General features: G+C 46.6%; 1 long non-coding RNA gene across 1 annotated transcript in view; it reads right to left on the bottom strand.

Annotated features, from left to right (window-relative positions):
• Positions 1-24,032, bottom strand: part of LOC116662207 — a 28,288-nt gene extending 4,256 nt beyond the window's left edge. Inside the window, exons 1-3 of the long non-coding RNA XR_004318208.1 lie at positions 23,731-24,032; positions 21,496-21,501; positions 9,852-9,857 (exon numbers count right to left, since the gene is read on the bottom strand). This is a non-coding gene — a long non-coding RNA (uncharacterized LOC116662207). The remainder of the gene's footprint in view (positions 1-9,851; positions 9,858-21,495; positions 21,502-23,730) is intronic.
• Positions 24,033-24,319: the final 287 nt, after the last annotated feature.

Here is a 24,319-nt window from a genome sequence, read left to right as displayed (position 1 = left end):
CAAAACTAACCTATGGGGTAAAATCAAATCAGTGGTTGTCTGTGGGAGAGAGGCTGGGAAATAATGTAACAGAACTCTCCAGGGTGATGAAAATGTTCTGTCTGGATATGCGTTCGCCAAAATGGATTGAACTTAAGGATCTTAATACCTTAGAATTTAACTATAGGTAGATCATACCTCAAAAAGAAAAAGAAAACTTAACAACCTTACCAGAACCGAGTGCACAAAAATATTTAAAACACTACTGAAGAACATTACTGAAAATCTTAACATGAGCATTTTCTTGTATGTAAATTATACCTCAATCTTAAAAGATACTTAGGAACTATACTAGAACTAAGTGAAGAAAAAAATTAAAACAGTACAATTGATCTTCAAATAATATGGGGGTTAATCCGCGTGTAACTTACAGTCAGCCCTCTGTATCCACTGTTCCTCTGCATCCACGAATTCAACCAACCACAGACTGTGTGCTACTGTAGTATTTACTACTGAAAAATATCCATGTATAAGTGGAGCTGTGCAGTTCAAACCGGCATCATTCAAGGGTCAAGTGTATTAAAAAACCAAAAAGAGGACTTGAACAAATGAAAAGACAAAGTAGTTTGTAGATAGGAAGATGCCATATCATAAAGATGCCAATTCTCCCTAATTTCAAAATATGACATGTTTCCAATAAAAATGGTAATGACAACAAATGTGGGAAGGAGCCAAGCTCAGAAGGAGGTGTGGAGGCCGGATGGAAGACCCCCTTCCCCCTCAAGTCAGTGTTGGGGAGGAGGACACGGAGGGACAGGAGGGGAGGAGACTAGGAACCCTGTGCGGACCTGCTGCTCCCCTCGGCTCTGGAGCAGCGCCTCACTCCAGAGAGGCTGGACATCTCCCCTCTAAAGAGACCTCCTGGAAGAGGATCCTGCCCAGGCTTGCCCCAGCCTGCTCACTGGCTCACTTACCATCTACAGCCCCAATACACAGCCTTCCCCTCTCCACACTGTGAGGTCCCACCCTCCCAGACTGCAGCCTGCCTCCAAGCCCAGGAAGAAAAATTCCTGGCTGGCTCTCTTCTGCAGAATGCAAGCGGATGCCAAGAATCACCCAACAGGCACCTCCATTCACTCATCCAACAGAGAGCCACTGATGAGCAGGACGACGACGAGGTGCGCAGCTCTGGTCTCAGCCCTGGGGAATGCCCACAAACAAGGCAGGTACAAGGGGTGGCCTCACAGAGCTGGAGTCTACTTCCAGTGGACTATCCATGCAGTGGAACATCACTCAGGGATAAAAAAAGAAAGGAACTGGGGTGGGTGGGTACAGCTCAGTGCTAGAGCGTGTGCTTAGCACGCATGAGGTCCTGAGTTCAATCCCCAGTCCCTCTATTAAATAAAAAAGGAATGAAGCACTGACACCTGCTACAACCTGGATGGGCCCTGAAAAGCTTCTGCTACGTGAAAGAAGCCAGTCACAAAAGGCCACCTACTGCCTGATTCCATTGATATGAAACATCCAGAATAGGTAAATACAGAGAGACAGAAAGTTGATTAGTGGTTGCCAGGGGCTGGGGCAGGGGAGAATGCAGACTGCTTAATGGGTGTGAGTTTTCCTCTTTGGGTGATGAAAATGTGTTGGAACTAGACAGAGGTGATGGTCACACGACTTTGTGAATGTCCTATATGCCACTGAGTTTTCTACTTTAGAGGGATTAATTTTATGGTCTGTGAATTATACATCAATTTTTTAAGCCCTAAAAAAAGAAAACTGCATTTCAAGAGGACATTCACAGGGGAGCCAGTGGGAAGAGGATTTGGGTCAGAGAGTACAGGAAACCGGGCTGGAGTCTGGCTGGCCGGGCCCCCACTTGCATCTAAAACCAGAGCCAGCCTGCGGATGCTCTCTATAAATACACCTGGCCCCTAACCAGGCTCTCAGCCTGACCGCCCCAACACGAAACAGGGTGTACTTCCAAGGGCTGATACGACCTGCTTGGACACAACAGAAGTGTTCCGGCCCTGATGCTTGTGCTTCAGAGTTCTGTAAATCCAACCATATTTTCAATGTCTTAAGTAGTTCTCATTTTAAGGATATCTTCAGGGAATGCTTTTCATAGGATCATAGAACAAAAAAGTTCACACAGAACTATTTAGTCACCAAACATTGAACACCCACCAGGTATCAGGGGCTGGGTGAAAGAGAAAGAAGAGAACAGAGTTCTTAACCTCAGTCCAGTGGTGGAGATACTTGAACAGAGGTCGCAGCAGCTGCGCATGTCAGGTGCTATACAGTCACAGCTTTAAGGAGTAAGGGGCAGCTGAGCCCAGTTCGGAAGGGCGAGCAGACATTCTCTGGGAGCAGAGGAAACTTCCTGAGTCAAGCCCCAGGGGCGCAGGAGCCTGTCATTGTCAGAGAGCAGGGATAAAATGGGAGGGTTGGAACTGAGTATGTAGCGGGCAAAGGACAAGGAGGGCACATGAGGAAGGTAGAGCTAGTTGAGGGGCTTCAGGGGTGACAGGAATGGAAGGATAAGCTGCCTACATGTGTCCCTTGGCATATAGGCTGGAACAGTGACACCATCCACCCATCTGGGGAGCACAGGAGGTGACATCAGCTAGGGGAAGAAATGCCATATCCAGGTTCACACATGGCAGACTTGAAGACTCCTCTTTCTGACCCTCCACCGATCTGACACCACTGAGCAACCTTCCTTGAAACCCCATGTCCTAAAAGTCCACGACATTTTCTTTCTCCAGCTCTTGTCCTCTCCTGCTGCGCATTGTCCTTTGCTGGTCCTACTCTGTCTACCCCTTCAATTTTAGTGTTCCCCAGATAGCTGCCGTACATGTTCACCCACTCTCCCAGCCTGATGCCACCCGTTTCTATGATTTCAGCTTGTAATAGAAAAAAACAAATCTGACTCCATGTTGGATCTGTTCCTTTGACTTTTAAACCCTGTGCTGTTTCCTGGGCTTAATCTTGCTGGTTCTGCACTTTTTGTAAAAGAAGGTTGCCTAGAGCCTGAAATATACAGGATAGTCTCAAGGCTCTGACCTTTAAGGTTGTAACACTTTTCCATTCATATAGAGATTAAAAGTTGCAGAATAGAAAATTACATTTGTTTTGTTGGAGGTTTGCAGGGACACCATGACCTGACCAATGTGCACAGGAACAAAGGATTCTGACACCAAGAAGTTTGCAACAACCAAGATAAAGAACAATTCCATTGGCACAGGCATCCCTTATGCTGCCTTTTTATAACAGTATCCATCTCTTTCCCACCTTTCCCCTTTCCCCTCACCTGCCCTTGACCCCTGACCACCACTAATCTTTTCTCCATCTCTCTAAATGTTATTTCAAGAATGTCATAGAAATGGAATATTGCAGTATGTATTCTTTTGAGACTGGCTTCTTTCACACAGAATAGGGCATCTGAGACTCATCCAGGTGGCTGTGCATATCAACAGTCTGTTCTCTTTAAGTGCTAGGTAGTATTCCACAGGGTAGAGGTATCACAGTTTATCCTGTCACCCATCAAATGGCAATGGAACTGATTCCAGTGCTTGGCAATTACAAATAAGCCTATCAACATTTGGGTACATGAAGCCTTGAATTTTCCAGAATGCCTTTCTGTTGCCTCTTTACGAGAATAACGACTTGGATCACACACTTATTCTCTCAAAGCTGTGCAGAGGTATTGTCCCGACATCTTCTCGCATCAAATACTGTCATGAAGCAGGGTGATGCGAACTGGACTTATTTTCCTCTAATAGGTGCTCCTTCTGCCCTAGGTTTCTTTAAAACAATCACCACCAAAGGGATAAGTCACGCACTAACCTAATCAAGAAAAAGTGAGAAAAGAATGGATACACATATTAGGACTGAGAAAGGAGAAGTTTAACTACTAACACAAAGGAAATCAAACAATTATGCAAATATTTATAAGCATCTACTACGTGCCCTACCTTGTTCAAGGTCCTGGGGATACACCAGTAAACAGGAAGGACAAAAACATCCTGCCTTTATGGAGCTTATAGTCAACTGGATTAAATGGCTATTATTCTAGAGCTACATAAATATTCAAAAATTAGTCAACATGAAAGACAAAACCTAACATATAGATAGAATATAATAGAGAAAACCTAAATAGAGCATCATGAGGAAAAATGGGAAAGCTGTATATGAACTACCCCTGAATCAACCAGGCTCAATCTGCAGGAGAATTATTTCTATCCTCAAAAGACAGAAGATGTCTCTACTGTTCGAATTTTCTAGAGCACAGAAATGAGAAAAACTTCCCATCTTTTAATAACACCTGGAAAAAGGAGCACAGAAAAAAGTACACTACAGACCAACCTCACTTTTGAATACTGATAGAAAAAAAATATGCACCACTAGAACCCAATTGTGTATTCAGAAGGAATACATCCAAAGCCCACGGTGGGCTTGCCAAGGATGCTCACTAGGAGGGGTCTAGTGATATGATTTACTATCTCAGTGAGTTAAAGGGGAACACACAGATCTTGAGATACCAAATCACCACTAGATAACAATTCAATGTCTAAATCTGATTTTTTAAAAATTCAAATCCTTAGTAAAATAGGAGTGAGGATTTATCCTTAATAAGACAAAACAATATATCACAAATCAAAGTCACAAACAAGCAAAGAGGCCCCTTAGCATCAGTATTATTTAACACAGTCCAGGGTGTACCAGCCAGTAGAACCAGAGAAGAGATTACCAAGGGGGGAGAAAAAGAGAAATACTGGAAAAGAGGCAGTGCCATTGCTATCTGCACGTGATATGAAACACCAAGAGAATCAAGTGAAAAACTAAGAGGAAGGAAAAATACCATGTGATATCACTCATATATGGAATCTTAAAAAAAAAAAAAAAGTACAGGACACTATGAACTCATCTACAAAACAGAAAAAGATGTGCCAGACATAGTAAACAATTGTATGGTTGCCGGGGAAAGGGAGTGGGAAGGGATAAGTTTGGGAATTTGAGATTTACAAATGTTAGCCACTATGTATAAAAATAGATTAAAAAGGAAAAAGAAGTTTCTTCTATAAAAAAATTAAATTAAGAGAAGTAAAGATTGTTTAGTAAGGTGGTTGGTAATAAAATATATATATATATAGCTTTCTCAGAAACCAACAATCATCACTTAGAAAATTTAATGAGAAAAAAATTCCACTTATAACAGGAATATAAAATCCTCGGTAATAAGCCTAACAAGAAATGTGAGGTAGAACATGAAGAAAGTTATAAAATGGAAAAAAAAAAAAAGGAACATAGAACTAAATAGAGAAACCAGTGTTGGAAGGGAAAATTTACTACTGGGTTTTTTTTTTAAGTCAGCTTTCCTAAAAATCAACCTAGTCAATACAATTCCAATCAAAATCCCAATGGTCTTTTTTTTAACTTGAAAATTTGACCCTACAGTATGCATAGGGAAATATGAAATTTCAGAGTCATTTAAGAAGGGCCTGCCCCATCAGATTCTAAAATTTCTGCAATTTGTTTAATCAGAGCAATATCTCAATACATTTTTCATACCACAGTACCTGAATGGCCCAGCTGCATCACTGATTGTGTTGACAGACAACACTTGACCCCAATGTCAATTCAAAGGCCTCTGGGGCCCACCATACAAACATCACTGGCCTTAGACATTTCCTGCCACCAATTTTAAGTTATCAGTTCTCTGCCCTGCTACTTCCATTGTCTGCTTGCTCCTAAACTAATTCAAGCAGCTCTCTGTGTGCATCTTCCCACATAACCCTACAGGAAGGAGGGAGAATTACCCTCTTCCTTCCAATTCCACACCCTGGTGAGGTCACCAGTGTCAATCATTTGGGACCTGTGACTTCAGAATGTACTTAACATATACATTTGCCCTGATGGCCTCTGTGAAACCTTTCAGCAGACCAGTGGGGCAAATGACAGAAGCCACACTCCAGTGTGACTGAGAAAATAAAGGGAGATGAAGAGGAAGGGTGGGGAGTGGAGATGTGGAGGGGCAGGGAGATGGAGCACTAGCTTAAAAGGGAGGCAAGGGAAGGAGAGAGATCGCAGGATGAAGGAAAACTTAAGCACGTTTTTAGGTGGGTGAAAGGAACCAAGGAAAGGGAGAGGGTGACAAATGAAAACATAGACAGTAAGTGATGGATTTCATTAGTAAGGTCCCTGCTCTCAGGTAGGGATGGGGATGGTTAGATACATTTAAGACAAGAACAATATACCATAAAGTCCCTGGGGATATACCAATCTAACAAGCAACATGAAGCGCCCGCTGTGGGCCAGAGCATGGCTAGGGTGAGCTCCAGACCTCCTGGTTCCCAGTGTAGCGGCCTTTGCATTAGACAGACTTCCACTCAAGAACATGACCTAATAAGCACAGAAAAGGATGCTCGACTTCATTAGTCACTAGGGAAATGCAGATCAAAACCACAATGAGATGCTACATCATTAGGATGTATTTTTTCTCAAAAAACAAAACAAAACAAAAAAAACCCAGAAAATAAGCATTGGTGAGAATGTAGAGAAACTGGAACCCTCATATGCTGCAGGTGGGATTGTAAAATGACATAGCAGCTTTGTAAGAAAGCCTGACAGTTCCTTAAGAAGTAGAACACAGTGTTTACCATATGACCTAGCAATTCTACCCAAGATCATTGAGAACTTAGGTTCACACAAAAGTCCATGTGTGAATGTTTACAGCAGTATTCATAGGAGCCAAAGAGCAAAAACCACCCAAATGTCCATCATCTGATAAACTGATATAATAAAATGTCTTATACCCATACAATGCAATGCTATTTAGCCATAAAAGGCATGAAGTTTAGGTCTTCTGCCCATTTTTGGACTGAGTTGCTTGTTTCTTTGATATGAAGGTGTATGAGCTATTTGTATATTTTGGAAATTAGTCCCTTGTCAGTCACATCATTTACAAATATTTTCTCCCATTCTCTAAGTTGTCTTTTCATTTGGTTGTTGGTATCCTTAGCTGTGCAAAAGCTTTTAAGCTTAAATAGAGCTCATTTGTTTATTTTTGCTTTTATTTCCAATACTCCAGGAGCTGGTTCAAAAAACATATTGCTGTAATGGATGTCCATGAGTGTTGTGCCTGTGTTTTCCTCTAGGAGTTTCACAGTATCTGGTCTTACATTTAGGTCTTTAATCCATTTTGAGTTTATTTTTTTGTACATGGTGTTAGATAATGTTCTAATTTCAGGCTTTTACAGCAATTCTCCAATGAAGACACACAAATAGCCAATAGACACAGGAAAAGATGCTCAGCATTGCTAATTGTCACAGAAATGCAGATCAAAACTACAATGAGATATCACCTTACACCAGCCAGAATGGCAATCATTGAGAAGCCTACAAATGATAGATGCTGGAGAGGGTGTGAAGAAAAGAGAACCCTTCTACATTGTTGGTGAGAGTGCAGATTGGTGCAGCCACTATGGAGGACTGTATGGAGGTTCCTTAAAAAATGGAAAATAGACTTACCATGTGATCCAGCCATCCCACTCCTGGCCACATATCCAGAGAAAAATAAAATTCAAAAAGACACATGCAGCCCAATGTTCATAGCAGCAGTTTTCACGATAGCCAAGACATGGAAACAACCCAAATGTCCACCAACAGATGACTGGATAAAGATGTAGTATATATATACAATGGAATACTATTCAGCCATGAAAAGAATAAAATAATGCCATTTGCAGCAAATATGGATGGACCTGAAGACTATCATTCTAAGTGAAGTGGGCCAGAAAGAGAAAGAAAAATGCCATATGACATCATTTATTTGAGGAATCTAAAAAATAACAATAAGGACACAAATGAACTAATTATTTTTATTTCTTGAATATGTGTAAGCACATTTGACTGTCCTTTATGACTGGATTACTGCATTCTGTTGATTTTTATTTTGTAGCTGGCTTTAATCTTTTGATAACTATGTAAGTTTAAAAAGCTAAAGATCTGTTCTTAGAAACAATAATTAGTACATATATGTAAACTAAAAAAATGTGCAGCATACTGTATATATGTATTTACATGCAATATAATGTGTATATGCAGTCAAAACAGAATTTGGATTAAAAAAAGGCATGAAGTATGGACACCTGTTTCAATATGGATAAATCTTGACAACATTGTGCTGACACTGAAAGAAACCAGATGCACACCAAATCTAAAAAGAAATGATACAAATGAACTTATTTACAAACAAGAAATAGATTCACAGACATAGAAAACTGACTATGGTTACCAAAAGAGAAAGGGGAGGGAGGGAGGGATAAATTAGGAGTTTGGGTTCAAGATATACATACTAATATACATAAAGTAGATTAAAAAAACAAGGACCTACTGTAAAACACAGAGAACTATATTCAATATCTTGTAATAGCCTATAATGGAAAAGAATATGAAAAAATATATATGTATATGTATAACCGAATCACTTTGCTGTACACTTGAAACTAACACAACATTGCAAATAAACTATACGTCAATAAAAAAGGCCACACATTGTATGATTCCACATATATGAAGTGTCTAAAACAGACAAATACACAGGAACAAAGCAGACTGGTGGCTGCCAGGGTGGAAGGGGGGAACTGGAAAAGGGTTGCTAAAGGGTATGGGGCAGCTTAGGGGGTCATAAAAATGTCCCAAAATGTGATGTGATGGTGGCCCAACTCTGAATATACTAAAACCCACTGAACTGTATCCTTTAAGTGGGTGAATGTCATGGTATGTGAAAAATGGAACTATTTCAAGTGGTGGGAGGGGAAGGGAAATCAACCTGCTACACAAAGGCCTCTGCCGTTCAGTGGTTATAAAGGTCCCCTCTGCAACCACAGGCAAGCACCTTTATGGCTTTTTGCATGTTTCATCCTCTAGATAGATCAGACACTCCAAGAAACCCACCCTCGCCCTCAGTTAGCCCTCCCTCCTCTTCTGAGGCTGCAGCCACCTTGTGGCTGCCCCTTTCCTCAAGGCCACCCTCTCCTGTCTTCCAGCATCTTCCCTCTTCATCAGGGAGCCAGTGGAGCTGTCCAGCACTGGCTGGGTTCTTTCTCTACCCCAAGTCAACCTAGAATGTGAACACCTGTGGCCTGGGGGTCCTCCAGATCCTGCTCTCGGCCCCTTCGCCTCCTTCCTCATCTCCAACAGCCTTCACTCGCCTCGCTTTGCTAAAGGCAGTTCCATCCCCACTCTGCACAAGAGACTGCGCCGCCTTGGAAATGCCACTCTCCAGTCTTGGCCCTGTCTTCCCAGTCCTGGCCAGACCTCGCAGAGCCTGCCAAGCAGCCCACGGCCAGTCCTTCCTGTTCTCCTCCCGGCTTTCGGCTGCTTCCCCACCCTCCTCGCACATCGTCCAGGCGGAGACTGGAGCCAGCATCAGCAATCCCAGTTACAGCGCTCTGCTCTCGCCCTACCCATCCCCAGCTTTGAGAGGGGAACCCGCTCTCTGTCCTTACTACTCTGGGAGCTTTGTATAGCAAGGCCAACGCCTGACTCATCCCCGTTGGCTCTGCACAGAGCAGGGTGCCAGATGGCACTTCATTAACCCCTCCCAGAGGAGACTGACACTTGGAGGAGCGATCCTGATCCTGCCGCCAGCCTTTCTGCCTTCTGGGGTGATGCCACCCTGCAGTGGCAAGTCTCCCATCCCTGTGCTGACAGGCATGAGCACAGCCACCAGTTCAGGGCTGGTGACTCAAGCCAGGCCCTCGGGGTACCTGGGCAACCCACATTCCTTCACTGGTCCCCCTGTCGCCTGATATTCCTCCTTCCAATCTTCACTGTCTAGCTGGATCCCCACACTCTCAGCACAAGACTGTCTCCTCCTCCACAGGCAGGCAGGCTCCACATGCCCCCTCGGCCACCTCATGTGCGTCTGCAAGAAGAACAGTCACAAAGGCTGACAGCAACTGAGCACTGACTAAGGTTCATACCTTATCTCACCCACTTCTGCCAGCCAACTGGTAATTAGGTACCATTATCCTCAGCCAAATAATATGTACAAAGATTTACTGAAATGCAATTTATAATAGCAAAGACCTGGAGTCCACCTCAATATCCATCAAAAGTCATATACTCAAAACAATTTTAATTATGTAAGAAAATACACACAATATAAGGTTACATACACAAACAGGATAAAGATACATCAATTTGTATTTCCAGTAATGGCAAGATGGATTATTTGGACAAACCTTCCAATTAAAAACAATTTAAATGGTTGATTTTTAAAACATCCCCTTAAAAGCACTGAAGGACTGACAGGATGGTTAAAAAAAAATGACAATACCTAAGAGACAGCAGGAAATCCAGAGAGGTAGGAGCCCATCTGTGCACACCCAGCTGTCTGCCCCACAGCTATCTGCCAGCCTGGACAAACCCTGCCTTTGACTTTGGCAATATTCCAAGACAGGCAAAGGGGACTGTAGTTCAGGCCCATGAGCACCTAAGTTAAGGCATCTAATAGAAAATTCTTCCCCGATTAAACTGGGGCCCCAGAGGACTACACCCTTGGGGGAAGGGTGACTCAGAAACAAACTTGCCCCTTCCCAACTCAGCTCCGGAGGACTGCAAGGAAGGTTGCCTTGGTGCTGGGAAAACAAGGGGAAAAGGTTGGGCACTCATTTTAGGTGCTTCCAGGCTAGTAATGTCCTAAGGCACCTGACAAAATCAAATACAGTCTTCTCTAGAAGAAGGTACATTTATCTTAGACTTCAAAGAGCCCCCACATATATATTTCAAGGGCAATGAGTAATAGACAGCCAAAAATAACCAAGCACATGGGGAAATAAAGCATCATGATTGAAAAGCATAGAAAAAGAATAGATAAATGAGCCAAGACTTGACCAGGTGATTCATAAAGGAATCAAATTGGACAATAAACATATGGAAAGATGCCCAACTTCATGAGTAACCAGAGAAAAGCAAATGAAACCATAAAAATATGACACACTCACTAGTAGCTAAAATTATACTCAAGTCTGACAGTAGCAAGTGTTGATGAAGCTGTTGCACAACAGAAACATTCATATATTTTGCTGATAGGAATGTAAAGTGGTACAACCACTTTGGGAAACAGTGTGGCATCACCTGAAAGAGTGAAGCTACAAATACTACATAACCCAGAAATTCCACTCTTACGTAGAATCTGAGGACAGCAATGGTCAAACTTTTTGGCCCTTAGGACTCTATACACTCAAAAATTGAGACTCTCAAAAACCTTTTGTCTATGTGGGTTATATCCAATTCATATCTGTGATACTAGAAGTTAAAACTGAGAAAAATGTAAAACACAAGAAGACACAAGCACACATTCCATTAGCCAGGGTAATGATGTTATATGTCACGTCAGATCTGGAAAACACTGTACGCTCATGAGGAAGTAATGTAAAAGGCATTTAACATCTTAGTGTTATTATGAAAATAGTTGGACCTTGTGGACTCCTGCAAAGGCCTTGGGAGCCCTCCAAGGGTACCAAGACCAATGTTTAAGAACCAGTACCCTAGATAAACAACAGGGTTCTACTGTATAGCACAGGGAACTATAGTCAATATCTCACAATAAACTATAATGGAAAAGAACATGAAATATATATACATATGTACAACTGAATCACTATGCTGTACACCAGAAACACAACACTGTAAATCAAGTATACTTCAAATAAAAAGAACCAGTACCCTAGAGAAATTTGTACATATCTGCATCAGAATGCTCACAGCAGCACTCCTTGAAACAATCAAAAACTGGAAACCACCCAAACGTCCATCAATAAGAGGATGAATTAAAAAAAAAAAAACCTCGTGGGATATTCAAATCCTCGTGGTATATACTCAAACACTGGAAAAAATACTTGGCAATGAAAATGCATCAGCCACAAGCACACATATTAGCAATGTGGGGGGAAAGAGGCAAAACACAAAAACCTACATACAGTGTGATTGCATTTCTACCAGGCTACAAGACAGGCCAAACTCAACTATATTATTCAGGGCCACAAGCAGAGCTGGTAGACGTATAAAGCAAACAAAACAACTGCACAAAAAGCAGACTAGTGTCGCCTCTGTGGGGAGGGCAGGGCTGTGATCACAGACGGACTCACAGAGGTCCACCCGGGTGCTGTCAACGTTCTATTTGTCAGCTTGACTGGCAATGACAGATTTTCACTTTACAATTATTTGTTAAAGGCCTTGCATACGTTTCAATATCTATGCCATATTTCACAATAAAGGGGAAATCTCCATACCAATAATGTGAAATATATATTTCTACAGAGAACAATACATTGAAATACCGTATTCTGATATGTTAATGGTGGTTAACCCTGGGTAATGGGGTTTGCATTTTCTCGACACTTTTCTACATTTTGCAAGTTTACTACAAAGAGCACGTATTAGTCTTGTAGCCATGTAAACACCTGGTATTGTCAGACTTCATTATAATTTGTAGCCTACTGGAGGGTATGTAATTTTTTCTTATTAGAGTTTAATTTGCATCTCTCCAATTACTAAATGAGGTTGAGCATCTATTCATATGTTTGTTGTCCAATTTGATTTCTTCTCTTATGAATTGCTTAGTCAAGTCTTTGGCTCATTTTTCTGTTTATTCCTTTTCACTGTTTCTCAGAAAGTCATAAAATGTATTAGAAAAAAAGACAAGGTCGGCCGCTAAAATTGAAACTAATGAGGATCAACCCAAAATAGATGGGCTGAGCCATCTGTGGGAGTCTGTGCAGAAGATAACTTCCTAAAGAGACGGACGATGCACCTGATCTGACTAGGATGAGCTCAAAGCTCGCCAAGCAGCCTGGGGTGTTTTCCGAGAGTCAGCTGGCTGCTACCCATCCAGAAAGATTCTGTGATCTGATTTACTCTAACGTGTCCATCCTGAGGCAATGCGACGATGACAGAAAACTTCAGTGACTCATGAGGAATACTGAAAATGGAGAGTGGAAATACAAAGGATATGTCTGTCTCTACAGCAGTGGGTCTCAACCCGGGGCTGTTCTGCCCCCAGGCGACACTAGGCTAAGTCTGGACTCACTTAGAGTTGGCAGACTTGGGAGGGGGTTGCTGCCGGCATCTAGTGGATAGAAGCCAAGGATGCTGCTAAATATCCTTCAATGCACAGGATAGCCCCTCCTGAGGAATTAATCCACCCCAAGCATCAGTAGTGCCATGGCTGAGAAACTGCTCAATAGCCTCTCTCCAGGGGAAAAAAAAAAGGGCTCAACCCTCCAGAAACCCTCTCCAAGTAGAAATGGTCATAGGTGGAGAAAGGCAAGTCCCTGGGCGGTCTCACCTCGATGGGGGTCATCCAAGGCTCTTGAGACCCACGCTCTACAAGCCCCTCCAAGGGAGCTGCATGTTAGTCACTGTGCTCTCCAGCGAAGACCGCCCCCCGCCCCGGAGAAAGCTTCTGCAAATAAGGGCAGGTCAAGCTCACAGAGAATCAGTGCTAAAGGACCGTCAGAGCCAGCCAGCCTATCCCACTCATTAGTGAAAGAACCTGACAGCTGAAGACAGCATGTGGCATCAAGGGAAGATGGGGAATAGAGCTGAGCTAGTAACCAGTACAACAACAAATAGGCACCACGGTGATTGTTTCATAAAGACACAGAGAAGTATGCATCCTGGTAGAGCTATAGCAGTTACTACTTCTGCAGGAGATGCAGCATTTCGTCTGGACCTTGAAATCTCAGCAGATTTGCGTGGCAGTTTAAAACTGTGGCTAAAAAATTCTTTGATGCTCTTCCATTGAGAGGTAGGATATATGTTCTCAGCTTGAATCTGGACTATCCTTAGATGACTCAGCCTACAGAATGCAGTGAATGTGCTGGTGCGTGACTTCCGAGGAGCAGAGCCCACAGAACTGAACACAGATGCGCAGAGGAATTGTATGTGCATGTTCAGAGCAACACTGCGTTCAATAGCCAAAGGGTAGAAACAGCTCATGTCCATCAGTTGATAAATAGGCAAGCAAAGTGTGCTGTATGTCCATAAAATGGATTATTCAGCTTTAAAAAGGAATGAAGTATTGATTCATGCTACAACCTGGATGAACCTTGAAAACATTATGCTGAGTGAAAGAATCCAGACACAAAAGACCATCTCTTGTGTGATTTCACTTATATGAAATGTCTAGAACTGGCAAATCCAGAGACACGAAGCAGATTAGTGCTTGCCAGGGACTGGGGGAGGAGAGAACAGGGCGTGACCATTTACAGGGCATGGCGTTTCCTTGGGGGGTAATGAGAATGTGTGAAATTCCCACGTTGTCCCCTGGAACACCCATGCTTAGAGCCCTAAGTGGAAGTTCAATGACCATGCTGTAAGAAAACCCAAACCACGGGCAGAGGCCAGGTAGCAACAGGCCAGCTGAGCCAATCTCTCATGAAATGTCAGGGAAAAGCCTTCAGATGATTCTAGCCCCTAGTCATTTGCGTCTTCTAGCTGAGATGCTAGACCCCTTGGAGCAGAGATAGCCATCCCTGCTGTGTTCTTCTAAATTCTTCTCCAGAATCTACAGCCAAATTCAGTAGTTACCAGCTGCTAAGTTTGCAGTGGTTAATTACAGAGGATGACAGGAACAGCCTTCAACATGGGGATGATCGGGGCAAGGGTCTTCTAGGCAGACAGCACTGCAGCAACAGTATAACCCAGGTGCCTCCCTGATGACACATATGACAGTTATTACATGTAGCTGCCTCCAGGTCTGTCTGGACTATAAACTTCTTAAGGGCAGATCCATGCTTTATTCTGCTGTTTTTGCCCTCAGTGCCCCACGCTGATCCTGGCTCTGTAGCCACTCACTCGGGCATCAGCAGATCCACTACCAAGGGCGACATCAATGGCTTCCATGCCCTCTGACTCCTGATTGGGTTCAGCCCACAGGTTCCCTCCATGTCTCAGTGGCTTTTTCACCACACCTCTGAGACAGGCTGCCACCTGGGACTGAGCAACAGAATACAAAGAAACTATAAGGAATTAAAAATAACTGTGTACATGCGCAGTTGGGGCAAGTTGTGAACAGTAAGATAAAAAAAGATCAAAAATCCAACTGCCACTTCTGAGGTGCTGGGAGCAGAAGCAGGGTCCTGCGCATGATCCCTGCACACAGCAGCACCAAGGGGTGAGCAGGCCACCTAAGACACCCCTCAGCCCGATCCCTGGACCCGCCCCCAACCGATTAAGGGACCAGCTCATCCCCACCCCACCACCGCCACTGCGGCCGCCAGGGAGTGAGTAAGGGCACCTGTTCCTTGTTTTGCACCCCCACGCTGCAGCATGAGTCCCAAGAAAGCCTCGCCTGCATTTCTCCTCTGGCCTCTTATCAATTGCTATTGATTAAGGAGTCCAAGAACCCTGGTTAGTAACACCTTTCCACCAAAAGAAATACCTAACCACTCCATTTATAAGTAGATGGTTCCAACCAATTAATAGACGTGGCTACATTTCCCCCCAAATTAAAAATATCCATGGTACCTCCATGAGTTCGCTGCCACTGAGTTCCTGCAGTGCCCCAGGGCACCTAGGTGCACAGTTTAGGACCCACAGGTGCAGCCATTGGGAGGCAGGAGCAAAAGACTGGAAGGTGGGAACACTCGCAGTGTTTATTCCTCTGGCTCCCACCCTCCAGGCTGCGGCAGTGCCCTGCACAGGTGGCCTGGTACCCCCCTGCAGCCCGAGCTACACTGGATTCCAGGACTCCTTCCTCCCCTTGCCACTTGAAGCCCAGGGCGGTAAGCACTCCCCTCATGGCACTTCACCACCCAAGGGGCTTCCCAACCCTTGCTGGTCTCCCCTAACCCTGCCCCTACCTTGTAAACAACCCTCTGAGTGAATGTGCAGTGACCTGGTTCCAGCGTTCCATCCATTTCCTGCCAGAGTCCCTGACTGCGCCACGGGTGGTTCTAGACACCATGAGGAAGCAGGCAAAAAACAAAGTCCCCGCCGTCATGGAGCCCACAGTCTAGTGGGACAGTAAACAAAGAAGCAGGTAGACAGATAGCATCAAGGGAGAAATGGCTTTTAAGAAAACTCAAGCAGGCTGAGAGTAGATGGGTATTTGAGGCATAGTTTCAGGGAGGGTGGTCAGGGGTGGCCTCTCCAAGGTGGGGGCACTTGGGAAGTTAAGGAGAGGACGCACATCTGTCCAGGGGAGGAGCTTCTAGCCAGAGGGGACGGCAAACATGAAGGCCCCAAGGTGATGGAGTGCTTAGCATATTGCAGGACCAGCAAGTCAGCCAGGGGAATGGGTGAGAGTACACACAGGCCCGGGTCTGTTGGGACTTGTAGGCCACGGTCAGGGTTTAGATGTTATTTTCATCACAACAGGAAGAGTTCTGAGCAAGGATGCAATGCCAGTGACTGAGGTCTCTAGAGATAGTCTGGCTGCTGCGTGGAAGTTGAACTGTAGGGGACAGGAGCAGACTCAGACAATTGTTGCGAGGTCACTGCCAGGGCTCCAATGAGAGGGGACGGTGGCCCAGCCAAGGGAGGTGGCCCAAGAGGAGGTGAAAAGAGGTGGGAGTCTGGATGATTCTGAGAGTGGTCACTGCTACAGACTGCTGACAGATCAGGTGTGGGACGTTCCAAAGCCACTAGCAGGATGGCGTTGCCAATTACTCAGGTGGGAAGAGAAGGTTTGAACAGGGCCTTTAAAGATGCGTATAAGCAGGGTTAACAGTCACAATAATATGGCTGCACAGGGCACGAACCCTTTGGTTCCTGGATCATGGGGAGGTCCAGGAATCCTGAAGGAAGGGCAGAGTCAGTTGGTGAGTGGGGAGAACGGCTGAACCAGGAAGGATTTCAATAACTTAATGCCAGCAAGGCCATTGGATGACCACGTGGGGATGTTGAATGCAAGAGCCTGGAGGTCAAGAGAGGTCAGGACTGGGGATAGAAACTGAAGTCAAAAGCATGCAGATGAGATTTCATTTAAGCCATGAGGCTCGTGAAAGAACCTGGGAAGTGAGTGCAGGTAGAGCAGGTGACCAAGGACAAAGCCCAGGGCATCCCCACAAGGCGTGAGATCAGAGAGGTGAGGGGAAAAGGCAAGGAATGACTAGCCTGGCTTTTCAGAAGCCAAGGGGAGAAAACGCTTCCAGGGGAGGGTGCGATCAGCAGTGTCAGATGACCCTCAGATTTAGCCACATGGAAGTCATCACTGACCTTGGCCAGAAACAGCTTTGGGGGAGGGGTGGGAAGTAAAGTGCTGGGAGGAAGTTAATGAGAGTGCCGAACTACAACTCCACATGGTATGTTGCATTTTCATGAATGAAAGATTAAAATACCATTCTTGTTTGTTTCTTGTTAGGCACTACTTTGATTTTTTTGCACCCCCCCCCCTTTTTTTAAAGCTAGATGACAGAGCCAAACAAATGAATAGTGAGAAAGTAAAAAGGATCGCTCCTGCAAGACAGCCCAGAATTCTGCAGGAAGCCAAAGGGATATGAAAAGCAACTCAATTCCAGGTCTTCCTCCCAGCTCACTGGGACTCTTGAGCCCAGCTCACTAATTTGGTGGGCACTTTGCTTCTGGTCAATAAAGGCTTTTGTAAACGAAAGCCCCTGAATTCTCATTAGAACCAATGCAAGCGAGGGAGGAAGGCAGGTGGCCCCTTTCCCATTCTCCTCCCCTCCCCGGAGCCTAACTTTGCTAATATCTTGACAACACAGCCTGTTTGCATTAGCAATTAATTGGCTGCTCCAACAATTCTGCGAGGCCAACAAAGCAGAGGTCAGCAGCCTCTTGGTGTAGATAAGGGAACTGTCGCCAGCAAATGGTGGGGCCACACTGGAATGCCGGCCCCGTGTTAATTCCATCATCCGGGGCTAGCTGAAGCAGCAATAAAAATAAAAAGAATGTCGAGATGAGCGGCTTGGTGCCTTGGCTCTATTTTGGCCATAGCGCCTGTAATGAATTCCGCTCTGCAACAATGCTTCCTGCTCAGGGTATTGCCTCTAATTTGGAAAACAATCCCAAACAGAACCACCTTGCAAGGCCAGCCAGATGTTGTCTCTAGCCTCTCCTTCAAACAGATGTTTTCAAGCTTTAAAGCTGCAGAGCCCTCTGACATCTTATGAGCAGCCTCAAGTAGAAAACTAATAGAAACAGAGCTCAGGATTAGCTGAAGCTGGAGTGGCGGCCCAGGCCCACCCATTTCTGCTCTGTTCCTCCCCCGAAACCCACCTGGGGACAAAGGTGAGCCTGACCGCACACTCCCCACCCCCTCCTCAGCAAAGGGGAAGGCTCTGCCCGGACAAAGAGAAGAGAGTCTGTCTGCTGGCCCCAGACTGCACCCTGCTTCAAAAGCAGCCGTCAGGATTGGGGTGGGGGGAGTTGGGGGCATGGAAAAGGCCTCTTGGGACATAGCTGGTAGCCCCCACTGCAGGTGGCCCACGGCATGGGGCACACTCTCCAACCTCCTCGTGAAGTAGTTTAAAAATCAAACCCCAGCAAAAGACATCTAGCTGCCTTCCAGAGCCCTCAGAGGTGCTTCAAAACACTCACTGCTGCGCCAAGAACATCACTGCGGTCCAATTTTTGGCGCATTTACTTTAAAATCCTGAACTCAGAGCAGACTGAGGATTGATTTAAGTTGGCAAAGTTGAAGCAATGAGACATCGCAAGCTAGTTTTTTTTTTCAAAGAATGAAGAGGACGTTAATACCCATCCCTTAGCTTCTCTTAGTAAATGATAACAAATTTAGTGCCTTAAACCAACACACACTTTTATCTTACAGTTTAGGAGGTCAGAAGTCCAACACAGTCTCCCTGGGCTAAAATCAAGGTATCAGCAGGGCTGCATTCCTTCTGGAAGCTCTATGGGAGAGCCAGTTCCCTTGCCCTTTTTCCAGCTGCTCGAGGCTGTGTGTGCAGTCCTTAGCTCCGGGCACCTTCCATCTTCAGAGCCAGCAGCGGTCAGTTGAATCTTCCTCACATGGCATCACTCTGATTCTAACTCCTCAACCGCCCTCTTCTGTATTTAAAGGACCCTTGTCCTTTAATCGGCCAGGATAACCCAGGAGAATCTTATTTTAAGGCCAACTGATTAGCAACCTAATTCTATTTGCTGCCTTAATTCCCCTTACTGTGTGACCTCACAGTCACAGGTTCCAGGGATTAGGGTGTGGACACCTTTGGGGGGCATTCTTATTATTACCCTGCCTACTATAGCTTCCCACCCACCTCCATTTGGAACACCAACCCGCATGAGAGATTTTCTCACCCATTTCTATTATGTGTTTAGGTTGACTTTAAGCTTTTATATACAAACCAAGACTGGCTGGTCAGTGGACCTGTGAGCAAGCCTCAGGGAGGCCAAGTCTGGGTTGGGGACCAGGAACCCCTGCAGCCAGGCCTCCCCATGCACGTGCTAAGTGCAAAGGGTAGGAGAGGACACATGGCATGAAAAGCACCAACAGCACGTGGGGAAGAACCCCAAATGAAAAGTCTGTGCACCTGGAAACTATCTTTCCTTAACTCACAGAACCCAAACCAGCTGCTCCCCACCCTCCCCTCTGAGCAGCCAGACAGCCTGGTCATCCTCATCCTTGCTGCTGTCATCCCTGCTGCAGGCACCTTCAGGCCCCCTCCTCAGTGCCTGCTGACACTGACTCCTGGGTGATTTTTGACTTTGTGTGCTTAACAAGCACACACATTGGTGTTACCTGGTTCCAAAATGATGGAGGGGATGGGGGTGAGGAAGGGGCTGAAAACCAATCGAAACTGGTGAGACTAAAAGGCAAACAAGTCCCCAGACCCAGCCAGGCCAGTGCGATGACTGGGATGCGTAAGGGCGAACTTGAGCCATCCCAGACAAGGAAGGGCCCCTGCATCGCATCCCCAGGATGCGCCTCTGCAGGGACCACTCCTGAGCTCGGGCAAGCAGGGTGAAGCAGCTCTGGGCCAATCCTGCAGGAGCCCCTGTGGCCTGTCTGGCTCATACCCAGCCCAAGTCAGACCACAGGGCTTCTGCCTGGATCCCAGTGCCACCGGCATGTGGAGCCCACTGGGCTCCCACCCTCTCCCTAGCCCGACCTAGCTCAAAGGCCCTGAAGAGCACCCCCAAGCCAGGAGTCACATGCTGCTGCCCCCTTCAGGTGTTCTGCTTGGACACCACTGAATTTATTTTAAATGGATATAATTCACACACCATACAACTCACCCTTTGCAAGTATACAATTCAGTGGTTCTTGGTACATTCACAAGGTTATATATCCATCACCTCTCTCCAATTCCAGAACATTTCCATCACCCCAAAAGGAAACCCTGTACCTAGTAAGCAGTCACTGCTCGTTCCCCTGAGACTCTGGCAACCACTAATCTACTTGCTGTGTCTAGGGATTTGCCAACTCTGGACATTACATATGAACTAAATCATGCATATGTGGGGCTTTGTGTTTAGGTTCTTTCACTTAGCATAAGGTTTGCACTGTAGATTTTTAAAATGCGGCTTGGAGTAAGTGTTATTAACGGAGCTCAGTCAGAGCCAGGTGTTGTGCTAAGTGTTTTATTCATTTGTACCCATTTAATCCTAGTAACCACCCCTCACGGCGGATGGTGGTATTATCCCCATTTTACAGATGAGGAAACCGAGGCATGCAGCAGTTAAGTGACTTGTCCTGTGTGGTGGTAGTGCTAGATACCTCTTTTTCTTTTTTAATGGAGGCACTGGGGATTGAACCCAGGACCTCGTGCATGCTAAACACATGCTCTACCGCTGAGCTGTACCCACCCCACTGGGCCACCTCTCTTTAAGGGAGCAGGCACTTGGAGGTTTGCCAACACGCTGATCACACTTACTCTCGGCCACTTCTCACATTTCTATGACCTGCCCCATTCCTGGACAGATTGGCCTTCACGACCCCTCCTTTGGTTATTCAGATAAACTTGAGTTCAAGTCCAAAACCTTGCTGGACCACGTGTTTTTCATCTGAGTTACCACTCAGTTACTTTTCAAGGCTGTATGCAAGCTGCTTGTATGGACATGAGGAGACGACATGGGTGACAGTGCCAACCTTTCAGGGTAGCTAAGAGGTGCAAAGTGTGTGAGACACGGAGGGCCTGGCGCATGGAAAACACTGGGGAAATAGAGCCCTCGTAAAATTACCACCCAGCCGGACCCCTGAGGTTCTCCCTGAACCTCAAAAGAACAGCTTCCCATTTCTGGAGGTGCAGACAGGTGACATACCCGTCCTCAGGCAGTTCTTCAGAACTAGTAAAATACTCAGTGGACTAAAAACCCACCTGTAATTAGAACAGGAACGACTCGGTAACCACCCTTTTAAACTCCTGGGAACCCCAAGTCTGTCTCAACTTTCCCCATCTGGAGGGGTTTCACAAACCATGCTTCGAGGTTCCATGTGCCTTCTGAGGCCTGCCAGGATTTCTCTGTCACACCTCCTTACTAAGGACTAGGACCCAGAATAAAGTGGCTCTTGGGCAGACCCACCTGATCCTCCACTTTGGGGCTCCCGGACAGCCAGTGGGTACCTACATGGGCACCCATGTTTAGTGTTTGTTCATTTTAACACGGCAGCTCTGAAACTAACTGCCTGGATCCCCAGAAGGGACCACCAATGCAAAATCCGTATCTGTCATCTTGTTCTGAACAAAAGATCCAAGAAACCGGGTCCCTGCCTTGAAGCAAAAGCTTCTCCTGGTTCAGTGTTCTTAATTAAAATAAAAAAGATCACTGGGTACCAGTCTTATCTGTGTGAGATCCTGGCTCCATAATTCCAAGTCCCTCATCTGCAAGGTGAGGATAATACCTAACCAGCAAAACTGTTGGGGCAATTTAAAAAATATAGATGTGAAGTGGTACACAGCAAGCACTCAGGAAATGGTAGCTGCTAGCAGGGCTGCAAATCTGAGGGTGACACACACCTGGTCCTCTCAAGACACTTCTGTGGGTTATTAGGCATCATACGAAAGAGCAAACCGGGCCAGGTTCAGAACACTGTCCCAAGGCCACGTGGCCAGTAAGGCATAGAAGGAGGGCAGCTTCCAGGTGTAAAGGCATTATGCCTAGTGCTTAAAAGCAAGGACTGTAGAATCAGACAAGCCTGCCTTCAAGTCTTAGCTTTGTCACCTGAGGCAAGTCATTTCCCCTCTCTGTGCCTCTGTTTCCTCATCTGGAAAATGGCTGCACTCATTCGCAGTATCCCCCCCCACCTCTCAATTCACGTAGTGTAACGCATGATGGTGAAAATCTGAGACCTGATCATTTATGTTCTTCCCCTCCTCAATGTGCATACCATGTTGAAGACTTTCAGAAGATAGCCTTGAAGGGAGTATTTTTCTAACCTTTCTGTGCTTCCATTTTCAGATTTCCCATATCATTAAGATGCAAGTCAATCAAATGATTAAGAGTTTTTCCCACAAATGCATCATACACAAAATAGAAATCGTCACCCCAAAGGGAAAAATGAAACAAAGTTCAACAACCCTGTAACTTGCTTTATTTTTCTTCATGACACTAACAATGTAGCATAGGGATTGGGATGTGTTTGCGCTCATTTTTCTCCCCCACCAGGACGTCAGCTCCACCAGCATAGCGTCTGAGGTTTGTTTACTGCTGTAGCATCAGTATCTAGAATAGAGCCCGGCTCCTTTGTAGAATGGTGAATGGTTCTTCTTGTACAGACTCCCTGAGGGTTGCCCACATGAGAAACATTTCTGCATCTCTTGCAAAACTTCCTTGGACTGTCTACTGTTTTCCTGAGTTCCTTATATATAACACCAACCTCATGAGGACTCAGTATTAGGACACAGTTTTTGTGAGCTCATATATTTTTCACTAGCTGAATCTGCCTTTGTGTAATGAGCACAATTCTGTGCTCAACTTCTGTGTTTTCCTCAACCCCTTTTTCTGATGTGGAGATGTGATGTAAGTGTAAGAAGATTCCGCTGGTACTTCTGGGAGACTCTATTTTTAACTACAGACTGCATTTATTCTAAGACGATCAGTAGGTCAGGGGCGGGGCCTGAGATGCTGCATTACTAGCAAGTCCTAGGTGATGCCCATGCGGGCCTGGACCACACTTTGAGTAGCGATGGTCTAAGAAACATGCTCCTTTAATTTGGTAGAATGTCTCTCTTCTCCTTGGCAAAATACCACCAATGGCTCGAACACTGGGGCAGGAGCCAGAAGCACCTGGGGAGCTGGTCAGAACTACACATCGCTGTCCCCCGTCCACCACCCCCCCATCCCCGCCGCCGAGATCCTGACAAAGTAGGAGTGCGTACAGGAAGCTCCCCAGGTGCTGTTTCTGCAGGTGGCCTTGAAACACATTTTGAGAAGCCCTGCTCATGGGAACGGGTGCTCTCTTCCAGGTTTTCCCAAAGGCAATCGCCTGGAGACAGCTGTTGTCACCGGTGGTGACACCCTGTTCAGGATTTCAAGAGATGACTCTTGCTGTTTCTACCCAGCACCCAGAAGGCTCCCAGTCCCTCCCATTGGCCACAAGGATCGCGGCGGGGTCAGCCCCCGCGGGCCCGGGGCGCGCACCTCCGCCCCCCGCCCCCCGCCCAGCGCGCGGCCACGCCCGCCCGCCGGCCGCCTCTGCAGCAGGCCCTCGGGGCGGGGGCCGGGCCGCTCATGCGCACCACCCGGCCTCCCCAGCGCAGAGCCCCCGCCCCGTGGGTCCACAGGGCGGGGTCCCCGCGCGCCCCTCGCCCGCCTTACCTCTCTGGACCAGAGTGGCCAAGGAGAAAATGAGGCAGATGAGGAACGCCGAGCGCCAGGCCACCATGGCTAGGAGCGGGCGGACGGGACCCACAGGAGCACACCGCGAGAGCGCCCGGAGGGGAGGTCGGCGAGGAGCGGGGAAGGAGGAGGCGGAGCCGCAGGGGGAGGAGCCCGGCCACCACTGCAGGGTCTGACCAGAACCGGCGCGCGCGCGCGCGCGCGCGCGACGCGGCCGGGAGGGTGGAGGAGGGGCGCGCACGAGCGCCGGCGCCGGGGTGTGCCCTGCGGGGATGAGGTGGGGCGGCGCCGCGAATGTGGCGCGAGGGGCGGGGCGAGCCTGCACTCTCGGGGGCGGGGGTCGCTGCGCGGAAGGCGGGACCTCAGCTTGGGGGCGGGGCTGATGCCCAAGGGGCGGGGCCCGCGGGCACCCTGCAGGTAGCGCGGTCTGGCACGCGGCCCGCGGGCCGCTTCACAACCACGCCCTTGAGAAAGAAGTCTCAGAGGTGGGCCCTGCGGGCCCCGAGCAGGGAGTTCGCAGGGGCTGGGGAGCCGGAGGCGCCGGCAGCGAGGATATGCGGTGGTTTCC

This window comes from Camelus ferus, chromosome X (genome assembly GCF_009834535.1).
Source record: "Camelus ferus isolate YT-003-E chromosome X, BCGSAC_Cfer_1.0, whole genome shotgun sequence".
NCBI lineage: Eukaryota > Metazoa > Chordata > Mammalia > Artiodactyla > Camelidae > Camelus > Camelus ferus.
Note: the sequence above shows the minus strand (reverse complement) of the source record. Positions and strands in the feature narration are given on the sequence as shown.